The sequence below is a fragment of the Pan paniscus genome, chromosome 15, assembly GCF_029289425.2.
Source record: "Pan paniscus chromosome 15, NHGRI_mPanPan1-v2.0_pri, whole genome shotgun sequence".
Taxonomy (NCBI): domain Eukaryota; kingdom Metazoa; phylum Chordata; class Mammalia; order Primates; family Hominidae; genus Pan; species Pan paniscus.
Genome location: NC_073264.2, coordinates 62,769,246 through 62,794,163, shown reverse-complemented (window position 1 = coordinate 62,794,163; position 24,918 = coordinate 62,769,246). Strand labels below are relative to the sequence as shown.

Sequence of the window (24,918 nt, the reverse complement as noted above, 5' to 3'; positions counted from 1 at the left end):
AAGAGTTAGAGACCAGCCTGGGCAACATACTGAGACTCTGTCTCTATTTCAAAACAAGCAAACAGCTTAGAAAATCATTTTCTTTAACTCTTACCTCTGATGCTTTTAATTATGTGTTCTCTTATGGTGATTGGCTGGGGTTAAAATATTCTGTAGCATTGCTTTGCATCATAGCCCCAGAGAAAATGAAAGGGGAAGAAGGAGTTAGCTTCCCTTTTCCCCGCTGTTCTGCCTGCTTCCTGTTTCAGAAAAATTAAAATAAGGTGGGAACAGCCACTTTCTCTTGAACATATTCTTCCATATATACTGGGGTAGGGTGAGGCATGTATTTGTGGGGGCTGGAGGATGGCCTCTGTTACAAAATTTCCTATGGACATTCCTTATCTACACTAGTGGGGAACAATGAAACTTACTTGTACAATGAACATCACTTATACAGGACGCATACTACGGTACATTCTAATTTTTAAAAATATCAACTCACATAAAGAGGAGGCCAACCCTGACTTATCTCACGGGCAAGCTGTATGGCACAAATGAAATTACTAATGTGAAAGTGTTCGGTCAACTCTAAAGGTCCTTACAAGTTTGTGGGTTTTTTTTTTTTCAGACAGAGTTTTGCTCTTGTTGCCCAGGCTAGAGTGCAATGGCATGATCTCGGCTCACCGCAACCTTCACCTCCTGGGTTCAAGCGATTCTCCTGCCTCATCCTCCGGAGTAGCTGGGATTACAGACGCCCGCCACCACGCCCAGCTAATTTTGCATTTTTAATGGAGACAGGGTTTCTCCATGTTGGTCAGGCTGGTTTCGAACTCCCAACCTCAGGTGATCCACCCACCTCAGCCTCCCAAAATACTGGAATTACAGGTGTGAGCCACCACGCCTGGCCACGTTTGAGGTCTTTTTAATGATTAGAAATTTCTTATACTCTGGCATCTGTAGAATCCATTCAAAGCCATAAATTTCTGCTTCTTTCCCACACCTGGTGGGAGAAATGGGGGAATAGGCCCACAAATCGCCTTGGCTTTTGTGGTCTCCCAGTATGCTCTTTTGCGTGGACAGAAAAATGAGGGAAATGCTTTTACCTTCATCAAACCTATTGGAAATAGTTAAGTTTCCCTTCTTTTGACTAAAACAAAACTAAAAACCATAAGAAACCTACTCAAGATTGGCTCATATGAATCACATCCTGTGTGGAACCCTGTCCTGTGTCAATGACACTTAGACACAGAGCAAAGATGGGAGAGGGTGGGTCACTGTTTCTAAATGCAACGAAGGGCACTTTCATTAAAGCACTAAGGCTGCATGCTCAACAGGTTTAGCATGACTCAGCAAGATGGGTCACTGAACACCATCCACCCAAGGGCAAATGAGCTTGTCCAGTCACATGACCTACAAGATCAGGGGATAGCAAACCAGGTCTATGGTTTGCTGAACAGCCTGCACAAGCCAGTCCCATTACATACAGAACAGTCAGAGGAGAAGGTCACCGCCAGGGCAGTGGAGACCACTGTGGATCCTCTTCTCAACACTGCTCTACCATGTTACCTTGTGTCTAGTTGTGTGTCTGCCAACCACTTCTACAGAAGGTGCTGAGGCAAACCTCCTCAAAGGTTCTGATTTGGATCTTCCATTTGGAGAAGACTTTGAGTCTGTCCATATTCGTGGCTTTTTTTTCTTGCACTGGGGACTGATGCATTGCAGACACAAATGAGCCCAATGTATTTTAAGCGAGAAAAAGTTCCCACCCTCACCACCCATTACACCCTTGTCATTTTTTTCTCGTTCTAGTACCTACGTGTGATTTAGTACTTTCCGAGCATTCCATTCTTTCTGAAAGCATAAGCACTAATATGTGTAATTTGCTTGCCTTGTCATTCTGAAATCTTTTAATGCATACAGTTCAGACATCCTGTTTGTTTAATATGAACAATGCCAACTTTATTTACTGTAATAAATGTACTTCTTTATTCTTCTGGAAAAAAAGGGAAATTAATTGAAAAAGACACATTTAAGCTATTCCAGCCTCTGTAATACAGAGGCTGCTGCTAAAATATAATACAATGTCAGGGAATTCCACAATCTTGTTTGCTTTTTGGTTTCATTTTCATATTTTTCTTCAATATGGCATTGCTACAGTACAAAGTAGAAGAACATATTTTAGTGTCTGATTCACAGTCTCTTTACTAACTTTGGAACTTTAAAACCTGGGCAACTCTGATAGTGAGAGGGTTCAAGAAAATTGATATATGTGGTGAAATGTACTTTTGTGGCCTAGCTTTGCGTTTCAGAGCTGTTATACAGTCAGATTTTTTAAAATGAATATCTGCAACTGTTCCAACAATTCTGGTTTATGAAAATGTTGCTGGTTTTGCATAGGAACTTCATAACCTGCATGATATTACTCATGGGTATTTGTGGGTTTTGCTTTAGATATGGAAAGGATGCCTCTTGGCAAAAATATTTTTTCTTTTGCTTCTCAGAGGTTTTGTATTCAGCTTAAAAATCCCCAGTATCTGTTTCCTTAGGTTCATGGGCTCCTTTAAACTTTACATTTGTATTTCTATTTTTTTTTCCAGTCAACTTCATGGATGTTTTGGAATGTCCTTTGTGCAAATTCACTCTCCAATGTTGCAGAGAGATTTTGCTTCCCTTTACCCTCTTCCAGTTGATTTTCTTTTCTTTTTTTTTCTTTTTTTTTGAGACAGAGTCTCACTGTCATCCAGGCCAGAGTGCAGTGGCACGATCTCAGCTCACTGCAACCTCCGCCTCCCGGGTTCAAGCGATTCTCCTGCCTCAGCCTCCTGAGTAGCTGGGATTACAGGCATGCGCCACCACCATGCCCGGCTTATTTTTGGATTTTTAGTAGAGACAGGGTTTCACCATGTTGGCCAGGCTAGTGTCGAATGTCTGACCTCAAGTGATCCGCCTGCCTTGGCCTCTCAAAGTGCTGGGATTACAGGCATGAGCCACTGTGCCTGGCTGTTGATTTTCTTTAAACAGTCTAACAACTTTTCCTGTGACATGTTTAGGCCTCTGAGTGTAATCCCTGTGGTAGATGGTACAGTGTCTGAAATTCTACATATACATTGACTTCTGACCTCTTTGAAAATGTGATCTGTAAGAAGGCCACACAGGCTTTCAAATGCAAAATGGTTTCAGACTCAACATGGTTTCCTTTGAGGTTGTTACTAGGAAATAATTTGAACAACAAGTGTAGTCATCACCATATCCTGACATGCCAGCAGGAAGATAAATTACTGCTTGTAAGTTACAACATTTCACCTCCACCCATGGCAGTTTTTATGATATTACCCATTTGTCCTCTCAGTAAATGATGTCTGTAAAAATAGTTGAAATAGTTGAAAGGAATTTAATTTAAAATATACTCACATGTATTCACCTAAGTACAAAGACACATAGCATTTCAAAATAAGTAAACTCAGACTTTTCTCCCTTGAAATGTATCAAATACTAAAGCTTTTCATAGCATCTTGATCCTAAAAAGAACAGCAGAAAGCCATTTAATCCATTCTCAGACATCTGGACAGACTAGCCAGCAGTATGCTAGTCTTCAACAAATGTGACCAAGGCTTCTTGTTACAGTTTTGCTTTATTTGTGGCAGAGTTTTTTTTTCTCTCTCTCTCTCAGGTGAATATATTCGGTTCAGAGTATTGGGTCAGCTACAGGTCCCACTTAAAGGAGTAGTAAAAAGAAAGATTTGTCAGGATACATGGCGGCTCACACCTATAATCCCAGCACGTTGGAAGGGTAAGGCAGGAGGATCACTTGAGCCTAGGAGTTCAAGACCAGCTTGGGCAAGCTAATGAGACCTTGTCTCTAAAAAAAAAAAAAAAAAAAAATTAGCTAGGTATGGTGGCACGTGCCTGTAGTCCCGGTTACTCACAAGGCTGAGGTGGGAGAATCACTTGAGCCCAGGATATTGAGTCTGCAATGAGCCATGACTGTGCCACCACTGCACTCCATCCTGGGTGACAGATCAAGATCTTGTCTCAAAAAAAAAAAAAAAAAAAAAAAAAAAAAAAGATCTGCCAGGATAAACTTAATGGGAACAATTACAATATTTTAATTTGGAAATTGTTCTTAGATCACACAATATACAAGCAGACAATAACATGTAAGTTATTACGAAATGATATAAGCATGGTCCTATAAATACTTTCTAATGGTTTCATAAACTGGCTGTTGTTCTTTCTCCACCCTTCCAGAAGAGCTCAGAGCTGGAGATTTCACAATTCCCTTCTAACAAGTATGCATTGATCCCATTTGCGATAACCTGACATTATATTCATATCACAATGATCCAGACAGTTGTGCATATTTTAGGAATGGAAAAGACAAGTCATTTATTATATAGCAATTTTTTTCCTTCTTTGTTTGGTCCAACAAGTTGGGCAGGCCTATGACTACATCTCAACTGTTGTGTGCTTCTTATTTCATATATTTTATTTTTGTCTGCCTGAATCATTTCATGGCTTTTCAACATCCAAATGTAATTTAGCACTTTCCTATAATTATGCTTTTTCTAACAAGTGTATTTGTTTGTGCTTGCAGTTTTCTATAATTTAATTGCTTGGTCATTCAGAAAATCTTTTACACTTTTAATGCAGATATCCTATTTATGTAGGGCCAATTTATTAACTTTGGTAATATTTGTTGTTGATGCTATTTTGTCAAAACACTGCATTTTGGTTTGGTTTTGTTTTGAGACAGAGTCTTGCTCTGTCCCCAAGCTAAAGTGCAGTGGTGTGATCTCGGCTTACTGCAACCTCTACCTTCCAGGTTCAAGTGATTCTCCTGCCTCAGCTTCCCGAGTAGATGGGATTATAGGCGTGCGCCACCATGCCCAGCTAATTTTTGTATTTTTAGTGGAGATGGGGTTTTGCCATGTTGGCCAGGCTGGTCTCGAACATCTGGCCTCAAGAGATTCACCTGCCTCAGCCTCACAAAGTGCTGGGATTACAGGTTCGTGAGCCACCGTGCCAGGCCAAAACACTGCATTTTTATCCTAAAGGGAATCTAATGTATTCTTTTCATTTTAGAGTTGAAAAAACTGAGCCTAGAGAAACTAAGTGAGCTCTTCAAGGTTAATAGGTACTGGAGTAGTTGACAGAGTTGAGACTAGACCTGGATCCTCCAGGGCTTTTTCTATTCTTTCTGCGGGGGAAGAATTTTTCATCACTTTATGTGTTTTGTCACAGGGCTTACAAAAATCTTACCAGTAATTTAAATGAGTAACCAACTTCTCTTCTGATTGTTAAGATTATATCAACAGTTTTCTTTTTTTGTGTGTGGTTCCATTTTATTTTATTTATTTTATTTATTTTTTATTATACTTTAAGTTCTAGGGTACATGTACACAACATGCAGGTTTGTTGCACATGTATACATGTGCCATGCTGGTGTGCTGCACCCATTAACTCGTCATTTACATTAGGTGTATCTCCTAATGCTATCCCTCTCCCCTCCCCCCACCCCACAACAGGCCCCGGTGTGTGATGTTGCCCTTCCTGTGTCCAAGTGTTCTCATTGTTCAATTCTCACCTATGAGTGAGAACATGCAGTGTTTGGTTTTTTGTCCTTGCAATAGTTTGCTGAGAATGATGGTTTCCAGCTTCATCCGTGTCCCTACAAAGGACATGAACTCATCCATTTTTATGGCTGCATAGTATTCCATGGTGTATATGTGCCACATTTCCTTAATCTAGTCTATCATTGATGGACATTTGGGTTGGTTCCAAGTCTTTGCTATTGTGAATAGTGCCACAATAAACATACGTGTGCATGTGTCTTTATAGCAGCATGATTTATAATCCTTTGGGTATATACCCAGTAATGGGATGGCTGGGTCAAATGGTATTTCTAGTTCTAGATCCTTGAGGAATCGCCACACTGTCTTCCACAATGGTTGAACCAGTTTACAGTCCCACTAACAGTGTAAAAGTGTTCCTATTTCTCCACATCCTCTCCAGCACTTGTTGTTTCCTGACTTTTTAATGACTGCCTTTCTAACTGGTGTGAGATGGTATCTCATTGTGGTTTTGATTTGCATTTCTCCAATGGCCAGTGATGACGAGCATTTTTTCATGTGTCTGTTGGCTGCATAAATGTCTTCTTTTGAGAAGTGTCTGTTCATATCCTTCGCCCACTTTTTGATGGGGTTGTTTGTTTTTTCTTGTAAATTTGTTTGAGTTCTTTGTAGATTCTGGATATTAGCCCTTTGTCAGATGAGTAGATTGCAAAAATTTTCTCCCATTCTGTAAGTTGCCTGTTCACTCTGATAGTAGTTTCTTTTGCTGTATATCAACAGTTTTCTAATGATTGCAAACTTAGTACAAGGGAGGCTTTCTCCCATTTGAAAGTAGGGGCAGTATTTTCCAGACTCACTCTTCTAGAAGCCACTGAAAAAGAAGCAAAATATTTACATTTAGATGGATATGGTGTTGGGCCATCTAACTTGCTAGTAATCAGTCTGCACCTGTACTTGCAATAGCTGTGTTCAGATTCGATTTTCTTTTTTCTGAGAACATCAACAATACAAAGCAACTTCCATCCATCTCCTTGCTTAAATCTCATTAGAACTTTGGGAGGCCAAGATGGGAGGATTGCTTGAGTTCAGGAGTTTGAGACCAGCCTGGGTAACATAGTGAGACTTTGTCTCTACAAAAAATAAAAGAATAGCTGGGTGGTGGCACTTACCTGTAGGCCCAGCTACTCAGAAGGCTGAGGGAGGAGGCTGAGGCGGGAGGCTGAGGCAGGAGGATCACTTGAGCCCAGGAATTTGAGGCTGCAGTGAGCCATGATCGTGCCACTGCACTCCAGCATAGGCAATAGTGAGACACTGTCTCAAAAAAAAAAAAAAATCCACAAAAATCTCATTAGAAAGAATTTCAGAAAAAAGAAATCCAAATAACTCATATTGAAGAATTCAAATTGCATCTGCAAAGTAGGTATCATAGAACACAGTCTTGTAAGCCATCACTGCCAAAACTAAGTTTTTGTTTGTGAAAGAAGTTCATTTAAGAAGGACCTCCATTTCAATTAGTATCATATAGAAAACAAACTGGCAGGCAAATTAAGAAACAACTGAGAGCTGGGCGTGGTGGCTCAGGCCTGTAATCCCAGCACTTTGGGAGGTTGAGGTGGGTGGATTACCTGAGGTCAGAAGTTCAAGACCAGCCTGGTCAATGTAGTGAAACCCCGCCTCTGCAAAAAATACAAAAAATTAGCCAGGTGTGGTGGCGGCCACCTGTAATCCCAGCTACTCGGGAGGCTGAGGCAGGAGAATAGCTTGAACCCAGGAGGCGGAGGTTGCAGTGAGCTGAAGTAGCACCATTGCACTCCAGCCTGGGTGACAGAGCAATACTCTGTCAAAACAAACAAACAAACAAAAAAAGAGAAACAACTAGGGGAAAAACCAGTAAAACTACCTAGATGATATCAATGGGAAATCATTGCCAGAATCTATGTGGTTAACAGGCAGGATATAGCTCTATGACCAGTCCTTGTACTAACAATGATACCTGTTATTTCTTCTAAACAGAATCTGAATTAAAGCTCTCAAAAAGCAGCCATTTTACTTGAAGTTGGGAGTATCACTGACTAGTGATCCAGATTAATTTATAGCTAGATTAACTAGGTTGTGATCATCTTAGAAAGCAGGAATAAGTCTCTAATAGGTTTGGATTCATCTTTAGGGTGTTCAGGTATAGGTGGGATGGATTAGAACTGTGTTTCCCAAACTTAAGTCACTTGCCAATTACTTTTATGATTTTTGCCACTTCTGATCACGTACCACTTTTTGACATTTCTTATGTCATATTTTTCTTTAAGATGATTTAATTTGAAACTTAAATACATTTGTTTTAAAAAAGACTTTATCACTCCTGTAAACAGGAAACCAACATCACTTGCTATAAACAGAGAGGAATTGTGTGCTGGGTGCGGTGGCTCATGTCTGTAATACCAGCACTTTGGGAAGCCAAGGTGGGAGGATTGCTTGAGCCCAGAAGTATGAGACCAGCCTGGGCAACATAGCAAGACCCCATCTCTACAAAAAATAAAAAATTAGCTGGATGTGGTGCTGTATGCCTACAGTCGCAGCTACTGGAGGGGCTGCGGGGGGAGGATCCCACCTCCTGAGTCCAGGAGTTAGAGGCTGCAGTGAGCTGTGATGGTGTCACTGCACTCAGCCTGGGCAACAGAGTGAGACCCTATATCAAAAAAGAAAAGATAGTAATTATGAAAATAAAGAAAATAAAAACCAATGTTATTATATTTTAGTTAAATACCATCATCTCAGAAGGCTGTGATCCCAAAGTCTGCTATCTTTTTGTTGAAAAATAGAGTAGTGAACACCAGAAGTGTTAAGTATGTGCTAACATCAAACTAAGACTTTTCTCCTGAGTCAATCAAAAGAACTGAAGAAAACTGGAAAAGGAAAAACCTGTCTCCCTCCATGTCCTCTCCTGCTGTTCTCCGCTGCCTCATCCCGGGCTAGCTCCAGGGGCCTCCGTGCTGTTCTGTTCCACCAATTCACTGACTTCACTCCTGTCTCATTACCTTCACACTTGTGGTTTCCTCCTACCAGATAGATAAGTTTTCCCCCAGATCCTTACAGAGTTCCATCACTCACTGGTCTCTACTCAAAGGCTGTTTTTACTTTTCTTTTCTTACTTTCTTTCTTTTTTTTTTTTTTGAGACGGGGTCTGGCTCTGTTGACCAGGCTGGAGTGCAGTGGTGCAATCTCAGCTTACTGCAACCTCTGCCTCCTGGGTTCAAGCGATTCTCCTGCCTCAGCCTCTGGTGTAGCTGGGATTACAGGTGCCTGCCACCATACCCGGCTAATTTTTGTATTTTTAGTAGAGACGGGGTTTCACCATGTTGGTCAGGATGGTCTCGAACTCCTGACCTCAGGTGATCCGCCCGCCTCAGCCTCCCAAAGTGCTGGGATTATAGGCATGAGCCACTGCCCCTGGCCAAATGCTGCTTTTTCTGATAGGTGTTCCCTGACTGACCACAGTCAGTAAAATAGCTCCTTCATTCATTCATTCATTCATTCATTTATTCATTCTGGGTGAACTTCCATTGCAGTCCATCTATTTGGCTTCCTTCCTTGTCCTACCCTGTTTTTTTCTGAATGGCAGGATTCTCTTTGCTATACAGCCAATCAAAAAATATAATTTATTCTTCTCTTGTTAGTTAAATAATATTGTTTGGTTTATAGGTAGGGTTAATTTTTATTTAAAAAACATGTAGGTGTAAAAATTACAGAAGAATATACAAAACACTTTAACCATTTAATCTTCAGGTAGTAGGAGTTGTGGTGATTTTTATTTCCTTTGTTATACTTTTCTGAATTGACTGATTTTATTCCCAGTAAATTCAGTTTAAGATGACAAAATCTCTGTTTTTTTGTAGTTATAAACTTGTACTAGTCATAAACATGTGCTAGCTCCAAGTGAAAAAATTAGTGCTGTTCAACATAAATTCTCAGGATATTATACTCGAGAGCCAGTAGGAATAAGGGCAAAGAAACAAGCGTTAAGGCAAGTAAATTAGATGATGAGAGAAAATCTAGTCTACAAAGTTACCATTTAAATCTTGAACTCCGGGCAGCTATTTCATAAATGGTTTTCTTTGGTCATACAAGGTGACCATGGGTCATATAAGGTAATGTTAAAATCACAAGTCAGGGTTTCTGTCTGACTGCTGGTGGGTCAGATATCTTCCCCTCCCATGAAAGAAAAGTCATTCTTTAGTGTTAATAATCTTGTCATGTCTGTAGAAACGAGCACTTCCTCTTCCACCACCAAGCTCCCCACCCCAAATTCTGCTTGGGACATTATACTGCAGGCTAATGATCTAAACAAAAATAAGATTCGTTAAATTAATAATTCCATTGTTCCTAATTAAGAGTTTACTTTGCACTTAAGATATTGAAACATACATAGCCCTGTGTATATTTTTAATGCAAGCAAATATTAGTGAAGCAAATTTAGTCATTTTCATTTGTGTATTTTGGACAAAGGTTTGTTTATACTCAGTGAAATGATAATTTTTCTGGTAATTTCTCCTTTTCCCAGCAAAGAATGCTTAATCTCCTTTCTGAAAATGATTTGATTTGGGCAGCAAATCCTACATTGAGAATTCTTCCCAGATCTCAAGTTATATAACTGAACAGATGGTATTCGCATGGCTTTGACAGGTCAGGCTGCTATCACAGGACATCCTGAGGAAGCAGCTCGGAAGCCTTCCCGAGGAGAGTGGGAAGATCCCGTGAGCAAGCAGGCATGTGTGGCTGTGGGATTGGGTGAAGAACTGCACTCTGACTCAGCTTCCCATCTTCACGGCCCAGGAGCAAATTCCTCAGGATCCTGAAAGAGGTACAAATAATCCTGCAGAAACTAGTGGTACATTTGATTGAATCAGAAAAATAAACAAATCTTTCCTGTGGGAGAAAACAAAGTGTCTCAGGGAATGTGATACAGGAAGAGTGATTTGGTTTGTGGTCATGGTTGAAGTGCCACAGGTAGATGGACAGTGAATTGGATGTGTTCTAATTGTACCTTGGGCTTGCAGCATGATGGGGCAAAAATGGGGAAAATATCCCTGTCTTCACAGAGTTTGCAGCTTATTGGGAGAGAAAAAATCACTCAGTCAATAAATACATGAACAAACACACACATGAGAGTGATAAGTGCCAAGGAGGAAAAAAAAAATGCCGAGAAGGGGGATACAGAGATATGTGTATAAAATTTTAGATAGAAATCCTCTTTTAAAAAAGATGTCATTTGAGTAAAGAAAGACCTGAAGGAAATGAGAGAGAAAACCATGTATATAGCAGGGAAAGAGAACTCCAGTAAGCAGAAACAGCCAATGCAAACGCCCTGAGCCAGGGAAATGCCCGGAGTGTCCAGGGACCCATAAAAATCCCCATGTGGCTAACGCAGAGCACAACCGGGGAAGCAGTGTGCAAGATGAGGTTTGAAAGCCAGTGTGAGGTCAGATCATACAGAGTCTTGAAGTTCACAGCCTGGAATTGCCTTTTCTTCTAAGTGAGATGGAAAACAGGAGGGTCTGGAGCAGACAAATGACATAATTTGGATTATTGTTTACTGGGATCGCTCTTTGTAGGAAATAGATTGTGGGGCAGCAAGGGCAGAGGCAAGGGGCAGGGCAGTGAGGGGCAGGGAAGAAGCGTCTAGAAGGCTATTGAGATAATTCAGGCAAGAGAGGAAGGTGGATGGGACCAGGATGGTGGCTGTCTAAGCAGCAAGAAGTGGGTAAATTCTGGATATATTTTGAAGGTAGAATCAACAGGTCTGGTTAATGGATTAGATGCACTGTATGAGAAAAAAAAGAGGAGTTTAGGGTTATTCCAAGGTTTGGGGGCTACACAACTGGAAGGATGGAGTAGATCTGAGAAGCTTAATAAGAAGGAGGAGAATGTGGGAAGGGCAGGTTTGGAGGCTATCAGGACATCTGTTTGGAATACATTATGTTTGAGATGTTGAGTGGGCAATTGAATGCACAAGTCTGATGTGCCAAGGAGAGTTTTGGGCTGAAAATATAAATGAGACAGTCATCAGTACAGACAGGGCATTTAAAGCCATGAGGCTCCATGAGTTCACCTAGTGATGGATACTGTGTACAGAAACCAAAAGAATATGCAGAGAGTGATATTCTGTATGGAATGCTGCTGGTAAGTACAATGAGGCAAGCTGAGCATTGGGTTTAGCCATATGCAAGTCGTCATTGATCTTTATAAGAGCAGTTTTTTAGAATCTAGGGCAAAAGGTTTGCTGGACTGGGTTCAAGAGAGAATGCAGACATTGGACACAGCGAGCAAAGACACTCCATTCAAAAACATTTGCTTTACAGGGAAGAGGAGAGATAGTGGTAGTTGGATGGGAAGACGGGATGAAGAGAGGATTTAAAAATTTTTTTAATTGAAGAACTATATATATGGTAAAGATGCTTACTGCTTGTGTATCGCTCTATAATTTTCACAACCAAACACACCCAAGTAACTAGTACTCATTTCAAGAAAAATAATATTGCTAGTCCCCAAGAAGTCTCCTGCCTGCTCCCTCTCAATCACTGTCCCCACCCAAGGGCAACAACTATCTTGAACTGACTTCTAAAACCCAATTCATTTTCCCACTTTTGTACTTTGCATAAATGAAATCATACAGTTCATGCTCTTCTGCATCTGTTTTTTTTGCCAGTATGTTACATTTGTAACATTCATCTATATTGTTGCCTGTAATTATGGTTTGATCATTCTTATTGCTATATAATAATCTATTGTGTGAGTATACCAAGATTTATTGATCCCTTCTACTGTTGCCAGGCAAATGGGTATTTTCCAGTTTTACAAATAGTGCTACTATGAGCATTCTAGTACATGTCGTTTGGTGAGCATACGTACACATTTTACTGGGTATATTTCTGTCAGTGGAATTGCTGGGGCATAGAGAATGCATATATTCAGGTTTAGTTTTCCAAAATGGCTATATCGATTTATGCTCCCACTAGCACTGTAAGGGAGACTTTATCAGTAATAGAGGTGATATTATAACATCTTCATCTGTTACTCCTTTGTCTTATATCTTAATTTTTTGAGAATTAAGGGGATGAAGAGGGGTAGTGATTACTGGGCCCGCTCAAAATCTTAAGGAAGAGACTGCTGCTCATAGGGTTGTTGTGAGGAGTGACCAACTGTAAAATACCTGGCATCATCCTGGCCCAGGATATGTATCCAGCGTATGTTAGTTGTCGCTCTAATTTTGTAGTCATCCTCTCAGCCTTGTCTCCAGGCAGAGGTCAAGGTAAAGCAGTGATAACTGCAGTTTCCTTCTCCTCTAAATCACACTCATCCATCCAATTTGCTTTATAGCATTGGGAAAGGGTGAGCGCTTAGGATGCTTCACTGACCATATTGCAGGACCAAGAATAAATAACACAGAAGCTCACATACCTCTCTTCATAACTTTCTCTGCATCCTCCTGTTAGACCAGGCATTTCATCAGGTTCCTGGAGGGGTTAAAGAACAGTCGTGTGTTTGATTTCATTGTAAATCATCTAATAAACCATCTATAGAAAAAGCATACACTAGAGATGGTTTATACCACCACTGAACTCTAATAGCGGCAATCCTAAGGCGGACTGGTTAAATTATAGCTGGACGTAATTCCTTGCCATTTGCTGCTATCTGGAGATGTTCATTGTTTATTTAACGAATAAATTTAATATACTTCTGCATTTAAAAAAATTTCTTTCCTTATAGCTATGTCCATCCAAAAGGAGCATATGTGACTAAAATCATCATGATATCCAAGGAGATGAATTGATTTTTACAGGATTGTGTCTGATTATATCTTTTATCTCCACATCAAAAAATAATTAATGGAGTTGGTGAAAATCAATATCTTTCAGTGATGTAATCTAGGTAAAACCAAAATCTTCTGTATAGTATATTTACATATACTAAAAAGGATATATATACTTTATTTTTTAGAGCAGTTTGGATTTACAAAAATTATAAAGATAGTAAAGAGAGTTCCTATGTACTCCATATCCAGTTTCTCCTATTATTAACAACTTATATTTGTATAGTACATTTGTTATCATTAGTGAGTCAACACCTGTATACTATTAACAAGTCTATACTTTATTCAGATTTCCTTGGTATTTATCTAATGTCCTTCTATTTCCTTGGTATTTATCTAATGTGCTTTTTATTTAATGTCCTTCTATTTCCTTGGTATTTATCTAATGTCCTTTTTTTTTTGAGACAGTTTTGATTTTATTTAATGTCCTTCTATTTCCTTGGTATTTATCTAATGTCCTTTTTTTTTTTTTGAGACAGAATTTTGCTCTTGTCACCCAGGCTGGGGTACAATGGTGTGATCTTGGCTCCCTGCAACCTCTGCCTCCCAGATTCAAGCAATTCTCCTGCATCAGCCTCGCAAGTAGCTGGGATTACAGGTGCCAGCCACTATGCCCAGCCAATTTTTTAATTTTTAGTAGAGACGGGGTCTCACCATGTTGGCCAGGCTGGTCTTGAACTTCTGACCTCAGGTGATCCACCTGCCTTGGCCTCCCAAGTGGCATGAGCCACTGCGCCTGGCCCCTCATGTCCTTCTTCTATTTCATAATCTCATCCAGGATACCATATTACATTAGTTGTTCTGTCTCCTCAGGCTCCTCTTGGCTGTGATGATTTTTCAGATTTACCTTGTTTTTGAGGAATACTCATCAAATATTTTGTAGACTGCTCCTTAATTGGTATTTATCTGATTTTTTTTTTTTGCATGATTAGACTGGATTATGGGTTTTTGGGTAGAAATTCACAAAGATAAAGAGGCTTTTTGTTGCATTGTATCAAGAGTACATTTCATCAACATGACTTCTTACTGTTGATATTGATCTTGATTGCTTGGCTCATTGTCATGTTCTTCGCTGTAAAGTTAAGCCATGTCTATGCTGCACCTTTTGGAAGGAAGTCACTACATATAGCCCACATCAAAGGAGTAGGGGGTTATGTTCTACCTCTTTGAGTGTAGAATATCTACAGACATTATTTGGAATTCTTCTGCATGGGAGATGTGTCATTTTTTCACGATTTATTTATTCGATTATTCACTTATAATAGTATGAACTCATAGTTATTTTATACTTTTGGTTATAGTCTAATACTGCATTATTTTGTGGTTCACATTATTTCACGTTTGGCCATGAGGAGCTCCTGTTGAAGTTGGCTCCTGTATCCCTTTGAGATCCTCTTATAATTTTGTGTGTGTGTGTGTATGTGTCTGTGTGTATGTGTCTGTGTGTCTGTGTGTGTTAGATACTTACTTTCTGGCACTACAAGATGCTCCAGGGCCAACTTGTATATATGCTAACCCAATCTTACAATCAGCAATTTCTCCAAGGAGCTCTAGTTTCTTTTACTGGAGAACAGTATTAAAACCAAAATCTGGGCACTAGAAGTTCTCCTTGCTACTGGGGTGTCATTGCTTTCTAGGCTCTCTTAGCTGACACAACAAGGAAATATGTATACTAAGCTCTGTATATATGTACAAATATCTATAAATATTTCTATATGTAACCATAGGTATCTATGTTAAGCTAAACATGAGTGAATTCATACTGATAGCCCCAACTCTAATTCATTACCACATGGACCAGTCTAGCCTATTCCCATTGTTTATCTGTGAACTCCATGAGAAATCTGGCTCCCACCATCCACCATGCATTTACTTAATTGCTAATTCTGGTATAAATGTAGAGCAGTATTAGAATTGTTAACTTGAAACCTTATGGGAAACAACTTTATTAAGTACAGTTTTATGTACATTTTCTTTTGCCTTTAGTCTTACAGACTCCTCTCATTTCCAAAATCACTTAGGTCAGCATCTTTTCCTCCCACCTCCTTCAGTGAAGCTGCTTTATAGATTTTTAGTACAGTTAGATTGTTTTGTCACTGCAGTCCATTCTAGGACCCTTGACCTTCTAAATGATCTTTAAAATGTGCATACACTAATGTTTACTCTTTGTTCTATAAAGTTCCATGGATTTTGATATATGCATTGTCATGTATCCATAATTACAGTATTATGCGAACAGTTTTACCACTCTAAGAAATTCCTCCTGCTTAACCTATTTAGTCCTTCCTCCCCTCTCCCTGAGCCCCTGGAAATCAATGCATTTTTTTAATGTCTCCATAGTTTTGCCTTTTCCAGAATGTCATATAATTGTAAACATACAATATGTAGCCTTTCAGATCGGGTTGTTTCACTTGGAACTACGCATTTAAGATTCATTCATGTCTTTTTGCGATTCAACAGCTCATTTATTTTTATCATCAAATAATATTCCAGCAACTGACTGTACCACAGTTTATTTATCCATTCACCTATTGAAGAACATCTTATTTGCTCCCAGTTTTTGGTCATTATGAATACAGCCGCTATAAATATTTGTTTGCAGGTTTTTATGTGGATATAAATCTCAAATCAGTTGGGTAAACACCTAAAAGTTCAAATGTTGAATCATATGGTAAGACTGTGTTTAGCTTCTCTGGCCTACTTAGCTAGCATGTGCCACTCTGCAAAATCAGGTGGTGACTACCCCTACGATCATCGACAGCCAACACCGTCAGTTATTTCACTATTTCTTCCACCCTCATTCCAATTTTCAGTAAGTAAATACATCTATTGAGTGACCCTACTGTGTAAGAATAATCATTCTTTATATATTTCAAAGTTCTTTCACATGCATTATCACAATATCTCTAAAATAGCAGTACAGGAGCCAACCTGTTCCAGGCAGAATCCTGGCTCTGATCCTAACCTATGGCCTGACACAGGGAAAGTATCTAAATCTTTTCACCTGTAAAAGGGGATACTGCAGCACCTATCTAAATGTACCTGTTCATGCTGTGAAGATGTAATGAGTGTTTAGGGCAGCGCCACTTCTTGGACCACGTCACACTGCTGTTTGAAGGCTGGGCCAAGATTAGAATGTGAATCTTTTGATTCTTATTCCTATGCTTCTTCCCCTAGAAATGAGATTATTCCCCCAACCTCTTTTCCCTGCAACCTCAGCCAATATGGGAGCCTCAGTGACATCAAAGCAATTGACTTCACAATCAATTTAGGAAAGGCTCTGGTAATTTTTGTGCACATGCATGGTAGGGGAGGGATCTGTTTATAGTCAAGAAGGATAATCCAATAACCATTGACAGAAATAGTCTTTTCTTATCTTTAATGAATAAAAAGAACAACAGGCTTCATTTTAATATCTAGGCTCTTAGATCAATCAAAGGGCTAAGTACTGAAACAGTTTAAAAATCTATGAATTGAACTGCATGAACATGAATCTGTGCATTAAATTCTATGGACATAAAATGAATCTGTTCAAAAACAAGTTTGGGCAGTTCACATCTGGTATGTAGTGTTTTCAGAGTAAGGTTTTAAGGTTTAAGAGGTTTTAAAACTCTGTATCCCAGCCAGAGAATGCTTATCTGCTTTATGCTAGTTTTTACCTGCAGAATTTTTGTCTCTGTGACATCATATATTCATTTGCTGCTATATTTTAGAATGCATTGCACAACAATGGGAACTGATCTAAGAAGGTAAATCATATTCTGGCAGTCGCTGAGCAGGCTGGCAATTAATGAGAAAGTTTGAAGAAGAATGTTATTTCAGAATACACCACAGCCTATTCTATAGGGTCAAGTTGACTTTTTATGATCATTTCGTTGCTTATATAAACAGTGAAAGCGCAAAAATCCTCAAGGACTGACAAGCAAAGATTAATATTGTGTTTACAAAATAAGCAAACACAAAATATCCACAATGCTTTCACACACACACACACACACACACACACACACATGCACACACATATACACATACATGCGTGCACAAACACATCTTTGTTGCAACCTGTTCGTCTTGGGCTAGAAGTATGTGTGGGACGTGACTAGAACTATCCGTGAGGATCATCAGGATTTCAAATAACTTGCAATGATTGATATCAGTTATAAAAACACTGAATTATCCAACTGATCATGGCTAGAGTATAGTTTGGAAACCATTTATAAATAAAATTACATTCTAGTCACAACAATTTAATAATATAAACATATAGAGAAATTTAAATATACAAACATTTCAAGTAAATGCTAATTGTGACCTAATGCCTTTACTACAGAAGAATAATAAGAAAATGCATCTAGTGTTCTGTTTATAACTCTAATGCAAAAGATAGTTCTCTATTAGTTGAGTCAAATGTTTGTATCTCGATTACAGGCATCAGAACTTTGAGGTCTTTACTGACCTACACTCCTATCAAGACAAAAAAAAAAGGAAGAAGTGTGGCATTTATTTGTCCATTAGTTCATTCATTCATTCTGCAAATATTCAGTATTTACCTTGTACGTGGCATTGAATTTGGCCCGAAGAACAGATAACCTAATGGTGTTTGGAGAATTGAAATAGTTATACTGCAAGTAATCTAATTGATTAAATCTTCTTATTTAAAGTTGAAGACTGAGGCAAATTAAAACAGCCGAACAATTTTGGCTAGTTTTACCCATGCACTCTCGTTATGTCCATACCCACCTTCCACTAAACTTCTCTTGTCATTCTTCCCTATTTTCTAACCATTTATAACTCCAACAGATATATTGTCATTTGCATTTATATACAATTAAGTTGGTCAATGATCCTAATCCATTCACTTCAACTACATAAGTACAATGTTAGTGAAATAAATGTGTCATTTAAAAATGAGGTCTGATCATACCATAAGACAGGGCAAAAAGGAAAATAAAGAAAATGAGGTCTAAGGTTAAAATATTTCATCTAAAAACATCAAAACTAAACCCAGAAATGATCACAATAGAAGCAGACAGCCATTCCTTAGAACCTCTTTCTACTGTCTATTTCCTGAAATGGTTTTTCTCTAGTTTATTTCATTTTGTATCACAGATGACTATTTGGTTTAGTGTGTCTAATTCCTCTGCAATTAGATTTACAGAACATATTATTTCATTTTAATAAAAAGTTTTTGAATCACAGCCAAATTGCTGTAGGACAAGCAGATTTTGTTTTCTTACAATTTCATTAGTAAAAAAAAATGAGGATACCAATATTGAAATGTCACAAATATGGAATTTTAAGTCAAACATCTGTGTTCCCTTAAAGGAGAATATCTTTTCTGAAGCTTGAGAGCCTCCATTAGTGAACAAATTAGTTAAACAGACATTTGCAATGAAAAAAAAAAACCCATCAGTTTTGTTGAATTATTTTTGTTTTATTATGGGTTTCATTATTAAAAGTAGAAAAAATGCATAAAATAATAGAAGAATAAGAAATAAAACAATTACTTGAGGTTGTACTAGGCAAATGATTCTGATATGCTTCACTGAACACATGATGTAACCTGAGCCCCTGTCCCTGGTTTGACAGAGCATCTGTTTCTCACAGATGCCTGAAAAACACCCTGCTCCTCTAGATGCTGGGGCGCTTTTCTGAGCATTGCATTACCTTTATCAAAGAGTGCAAACATGTATTCTATTTGTAAGGGATGGAAGAATGTAGATGGTTGTGTTGTGCACACCATCTATATCTTTCTATGTATATATGCTCTTGTACCCAAAAGAAAAGTCACACTTAATTCATGGTCCATGGCTGTACAAACAACAAGAAATACCACATCTAGTACTGCAAAAAAGCAAGTGGAAGAACCAGTATCTCTTATTTAGATATACTGTAGTAGTAAAAGAGAACATACCCAGTACAAAGGAAGGGGCATCTGCTTTTCTTAGTTCTGGGGATTGCTATGTTTAATAACTTCAGAGGAACACTGATGAGGTGTAAGGCACGTGCATGTCTCTTTTTTCCCCCTATTGCATACAGAGCCCTGGTACAGAGCACTCAGTGGATGCTCATAAATATTTGTTGAGTGAATGAAAGGAGAACAACTAGAACTGTGATGCATTTCTAAAACAGGACTAAAACAGGCCATGTGGTTAAAGTAAATGAAGATACTTAGCCAGAGAGGAGGAGACTTAGGGAGCACAACAGTTCTCTTTGTATTTGAAATAAATTTTCACATAGAGGAAGGCTAGACTCACTCTGAGTGACCTAGGGAACAAAATAAGCAACTGTATAAAGAGGAACATGAAATTAGAGCTGCCCCAAATGGAAGAGTAACCACTGGAATAACTCTTGTTAACCATTCTAATTCTTACCTAGTTTCTACATCTTCCTGTCACCAAAGTTGCTCATTCATTCACCCATTCATTCAAAAACACATATTTACATGGGTGAACACATCTCCAAACTCATCAAATTGTATACATTAAATATGTACAGCTTTTTGTGTGACAATCATATCTCAATAAAGTAGTTTTAAAAACAGCCACCACCACCAAAAATCCCCCACAAAAATACATATTGAGAACCTTCATGTTTACAGGTACTCTATCAGGTTCTGGGGAAATAACTGTGAACCCAACAAACATGGCCTCTTTTCTCATTCAGTTTATAAGCTGGTGAAGGAAACAGACAAGGCAGTCAGACAAATCCTTTACAAATGATCATGCAACTTTGGTTTCAGTAAAGTCAGTTGCTTAAATCGAAGTTGCATGATCATTTGTAAAGGATACCAAAAAGGGAAATCCTGAATCATGTGTAAGGGCTAGACAGGATGATCTCACTAGTCTTTCCAACTGTTGAGATTCCTAGGATACTATGCTTTCTCCCTGCATTCTCATCTCAGTAAGTTGTCCCGTGATGACACCCAGAAGTCAATATGTTCAACCTCATCCTCCTCATCTCTACTTTCAAGTCACTAGTGACTCCTGATCATTCTAATTCTAGTTCCCACGCTCATCACAAGGTTGTCCTCATGGTGGCTGGCTGACACCTCCTGAGTCCGCATCTCCGGTCTAGTAGTGTGCAACTGATAAAGTGCAGCACTCCATGAGATCCTAATGCAGTTGGTTTGCTGATCATAGGTTCAGAAATAAGATTCTTCTGTGTGATGGGTTGAATGGTGGTCCCCACACAGATATATCCATGTCCAAATCCCTGGAAACTGTGAATGCTACCTTACTTGGAAAAAGTCTCTGCAGATGTAATTAAGGATCTTGAGATGAGATCTTCCTGGATTCCCCAGTGGGCCTTAACTCCAGTCCCAAGTGTCCCTCTAAGAGACAGAAGAGGACACAACAAACACACAGAGGAGAAGGCAATATGAAGATGGAGTCAGAGAATGAATGGATGTGGCCACGAGCCAAGGAAGCCAAGGACTGGCATAACCACCAGAGGCTTGAAAAGGCAAGGAAGGATTCTCCCATGTAGCCTCCAGGAGGAGTGTGATGATACCTTGATTTCAGACTTCTGGTCTCTATAATGATGAGAAAATAATTTTTCTGTTGTTTTAAGCCTCTTAGTTTGTGGCAATTTGTTTAGAAGCCCTAAAATACTAACCCATTATGCCTCCCACCATCCAATACAAACAGTTCATCACAGTGCTATCAGGGGGAGCTTGCTAAACGTGAATCTGACCAACATATACTCCCGCTTTAAACACCTTGTCTCTCTGCAACCCGTAGGCAGCACTCCCTTTCCTTGCCATGATGCCATGAAAGACTGTTCACTTGTATGACACACTTCCCTTGGGGGACACAGGTGATGCTCAACTCATAGCATGATGAAGTCAATGCCTCTGTCCCTCCCACTCAAGAATTCATATGAGAATGGAACTGATGAAACTTTTACAGGGATAGATACTCTAATTTAATTTAAACAAAATAAAAACAGAAAAGAAATCATCTTCAGTCTGCTCCTGCTGTTAGGTTACTTGGAACACACCTCCATGCATCGTGCTCCGCTGACTGCTGCCCTGCCTTCCTCTCCAGCTGCCTCCTGGAGCACATTTTGCTTCAGCAGTGCTGACTCACATTTAGTGCCTAGGACACATGGTAGTCATTTGTGTGTCTTTGCCTTTGCACGTCTTGTTCCCTTTGCTTGGAATGCCCTTCCCACACGTAGCCACCTCACAAACTCCTATTCATCTCATAAAGCCAAATTCGTATTCCATGTACTCCAGGAAGCCTTTTTGCCCACTTACATTTTGATCATTCCCTTTCTTATGCAACGATCTTACTGTTTATAAAATATAAAGTTTTATTTTATTACATCATATTGTAATTCTTTGTTTATGTATCCATTTCTTTGAAAGCCAGGCCATATTAAACTCATTTTATTCAGCCTTAAAGAAAAGAAAAAAAGAAGAATGGGTGTGGATGGGTTTGGAGGACATGCTGAGTGAAATATGCCAGACACAGAAAGAAAAATATTGCATGATCTCACGTATATGTGGATTATTTTTAAAAAGAGGTCTTATATACAGAAACAGTGAGTAAAATAGTGGTTACTATGGGCAAGGGGAGGGGAGGAAATGCAGTGATATGGGTCAAAGGATATAAAGTAGCAGATATAAACAAATCTAGAAATCTAATGTATAACATGAGGACTATAGTCAATAAAACTTGCATTAGGGGTCAGGTGCGGGGCTCACCCAGCACTTTGGGAGGCCGAGGTGGGTGGATACTTGAGGCCAGGAGATCGAGACCAGCCTGCCCAACATGGTGAAACCCAGTCTCCACTAAAAATACAAAAATTAGCTGGGCTGTAATCCCACCTACTTGAGAGGCTGAGGCACAAGAATCATTTGAACCCGGGAGGTGAGGTTGCAGTGAGCTAAGATCGCACTATTGCACTCCAGCCTGGGCGATGGAGTGAGACTCTTTCTCAACAAACAAACAAACAAAAAGCTTGTATTAGGGATTTTTGTTAAATAAGTGTATTTTGGCTGCTCTTGTCACACACACACAAAAGCAACTCTGTGAGATGATAGATATGTTAATCTGCTTTATCACAGAAACCACTTTCCTGTCTATGTGTACCATAACATCATGTTATAAACCTCAAATGTACACTAGAAAATTTATTTTTAAAAAGATGAATAAACTCATCTTGGTATTCTGAGTGCTTAGCATATAGAAGAAACCCATCACCATTCTATTGAATGATATTGATCCAGAATTTATGCTCTGGAATTGGTGAGCATGTTTGAGGATTTTGATACTTTTTTTGCAATAAAAATAACATGAATATTAATATTTAATGAAAATTTTCATAATTTTAGGAGACAGGCTTGTGAGAGGTTTGTAGAGAAGGTGAAAAAAATGCATTCATTCCTTAGGGAACTCAATTATTAGGCAGCCACACTGGGTTTCATAGAAATGATTTGAGAACTGGAAACATAATGATCTCCTTCATCCAGTTCTGGTGATAAAATTGAAAGGGGATATTTTTATTCTCCACAAGGAGAAACACAAGTAGTTTTGAGAACAAGCCAGCATTTTGTCTTCACTTTCACCTGCAGATGTGTCCCGCACCCTGGTCCTTCTAAGGTGCCACCTGTCAATGCCTCTTCACACAGCTTTCTCAGCCCTGCCAGCATAGTCCCTTTTCTTCAGCAACAGAGAAGGGCATTGTGGCTCAGGGTTCCCTTGGGAATGGGTGTTTGGAATAAAATAACGCCACAATACCATTTCCACAAGTGCTCTACATGGCTTTAAAGAAAGCCTCTTGGTAAAAGTGTTTCCATCCCTGTCCTGAAGCTGGGATTCTGCCTGAGCTATTTTCGGCCTTGTTTCCAGTTGCCGCTGGCCAGTGGCAGGATTTCACACTCGGCTGCCACATCTCATTACTGCCCATTGCTCCCTTTTTCGGGAAAGCTTCTCCTCCCAGGCTGACACACGTGGGAGGCAGGCGGGAGAGATGCTGCCCCTCCTTGCTCCTGCTGGATGCTATGGCCGTCTGGTGTATTTGCCTTTGGCGAGGCAGGGCCTGCGCCTCATCTTCCTGAAAGACAGTCCCTTCTCTCCCTAGGCTGTGAGCACAGGAGATTTAACCACTTTCTTGGGAAGTTGCAGTCAGAAATGTATCCAGATAAATCCAAATGTGGGAGACTTCTCTACCCTGCTCTCTGCCCTGGGAAGCTGAGCTGCAGGACAACATGGAGAGGTTTCCTTGCACACTAGCTTCTGGAGGGACTCAGCCAATGAGGAGCCCCAGGAGGACACTGAAGGGAGGGGACTGAGGTCAGGTTATATTCCCCTGACTTCCTCCCTGTGATGCTGCCTCGTGAAGCTGTGGTCCTTGACTTCAGTCACTGCGCCTGTCAAGGTAGTATATATATCTCTGCACAGGACCCTTTCCTTCTTAGTCCCAGTAACCACAGTTGAGCCTTGAACAATGCAGGGGTTAGAAGCGCTGAGCCCCATGCGGTCAAAAATCCATGTATAACTTTTGACTCCCCCAGAACTTAACCATGAATAGTCCACTGTTGACCGGAAGCCTTACCAATAACATAAACAGTCGATTAACACATATTTTGTACGGATTACATATTGCAAGTAAGCCAGAGAAAAGAAAATGTTAAGAAAATCATAAGGGAAAAAACATTTATAGTACTGAACTGTATTCACTGATATGTAAGTTTATGTTGCCTGTTTTCAAGATGGACATCTGTCTGGAATGGTGAGGAACTGCAGCTGCAGACCTTGATGTATGGTGCATATTGAGCAATTAAACTTTTTTTTTTTTTCTTGTTGTTTTTTTGAGACGGAGTCTCGCTCTGTCTCCCAGGCTGGAGTGCAGTGGCGCCATCTCGGCTCACTGCAAACTCCACCTCCTGGGTTCACGCCATTTTCCTGCCTCAGCCTCCCAAGTATCTGGGACTACAGGCGCCCGCCACCACGCCCGGCTAATTTTTTGTATTTTTAGTAGAGACGGGGTTTCACCGTGTTAGCCAAGATGGTCTCGAGCTCCTGATCTCGTGATCCGCCCTCCTTGGCCTCCCAAAGTGCTGGGATTACAGGCGTGAGCCACCGCGCCCGGCGTAAACTTTTTCTTGTAATATCATGACTTTTCTCTGCCTCTTGGGAGAACTTCCAGCATCACTAGTGGCACTTCGTATGGGTACCATGGTGTTATTCAAGGTTTACAGTATTGCACTAAACAGGATGAAAGACACAGGAGAACCGCAAGATCACTTTTTACAACAATAAGAAATCTAGTAGAGAGATAAACTGCTTACTTGGAGACGATTAGCAACACACGCGTTTTAAGTGGATACCTGCAACAGTTGAGCTCACCACAACGGCAACAGGAGATGGCTATAAAATGATGACAGTAGTACAGTATGTACTACAGTTAATTTGATGCAGTTAGCGACTACGATTAATGCTGCATTTTTATGTTTGTTTACATTTCTCAACTGGGAATGGAGCCATGTGTGGT

At 39.7% G+C, this 24,918-nt stretch overlaps 2 long non-coding RNA genes across 2 annotated transcripts in view; one reads left to right on the top strand and one right to left on the bottom strand.

Annotated features, from left to right (window-relative positions):
* Positions 1-5,221: 5,221 nt before the first annotated feature.
* On the bottom strand, positions 5,222-13,060 carry LOC100994935 (uncharacterized). Its single transcript, XR_004666206.4, has 2 exons — positions 13,005-13,060; positions 5,222-10,398 (listed from the first exon to the last, which is right to left on the bottom strand). It is a non-coding gene; the product is annotated as an uncharacterized LOC100994935 (long non-coding RNA).
* LOC103783836 (uncharacterized) overlaps positions 10,271-24,918 on the top strand; it is a 56,975-nt gene continuing 42,327 nt past the window's right edge. The window contains exon 1 of the long non-coding RNA XR_004666204.2: positions 10,271-10,407. This is a non-coding gene — a long non-coding RNA (uncharacterized LOC103783836). The remainder of the gene's footprint in view (positions 10,408-24,918) is intronic.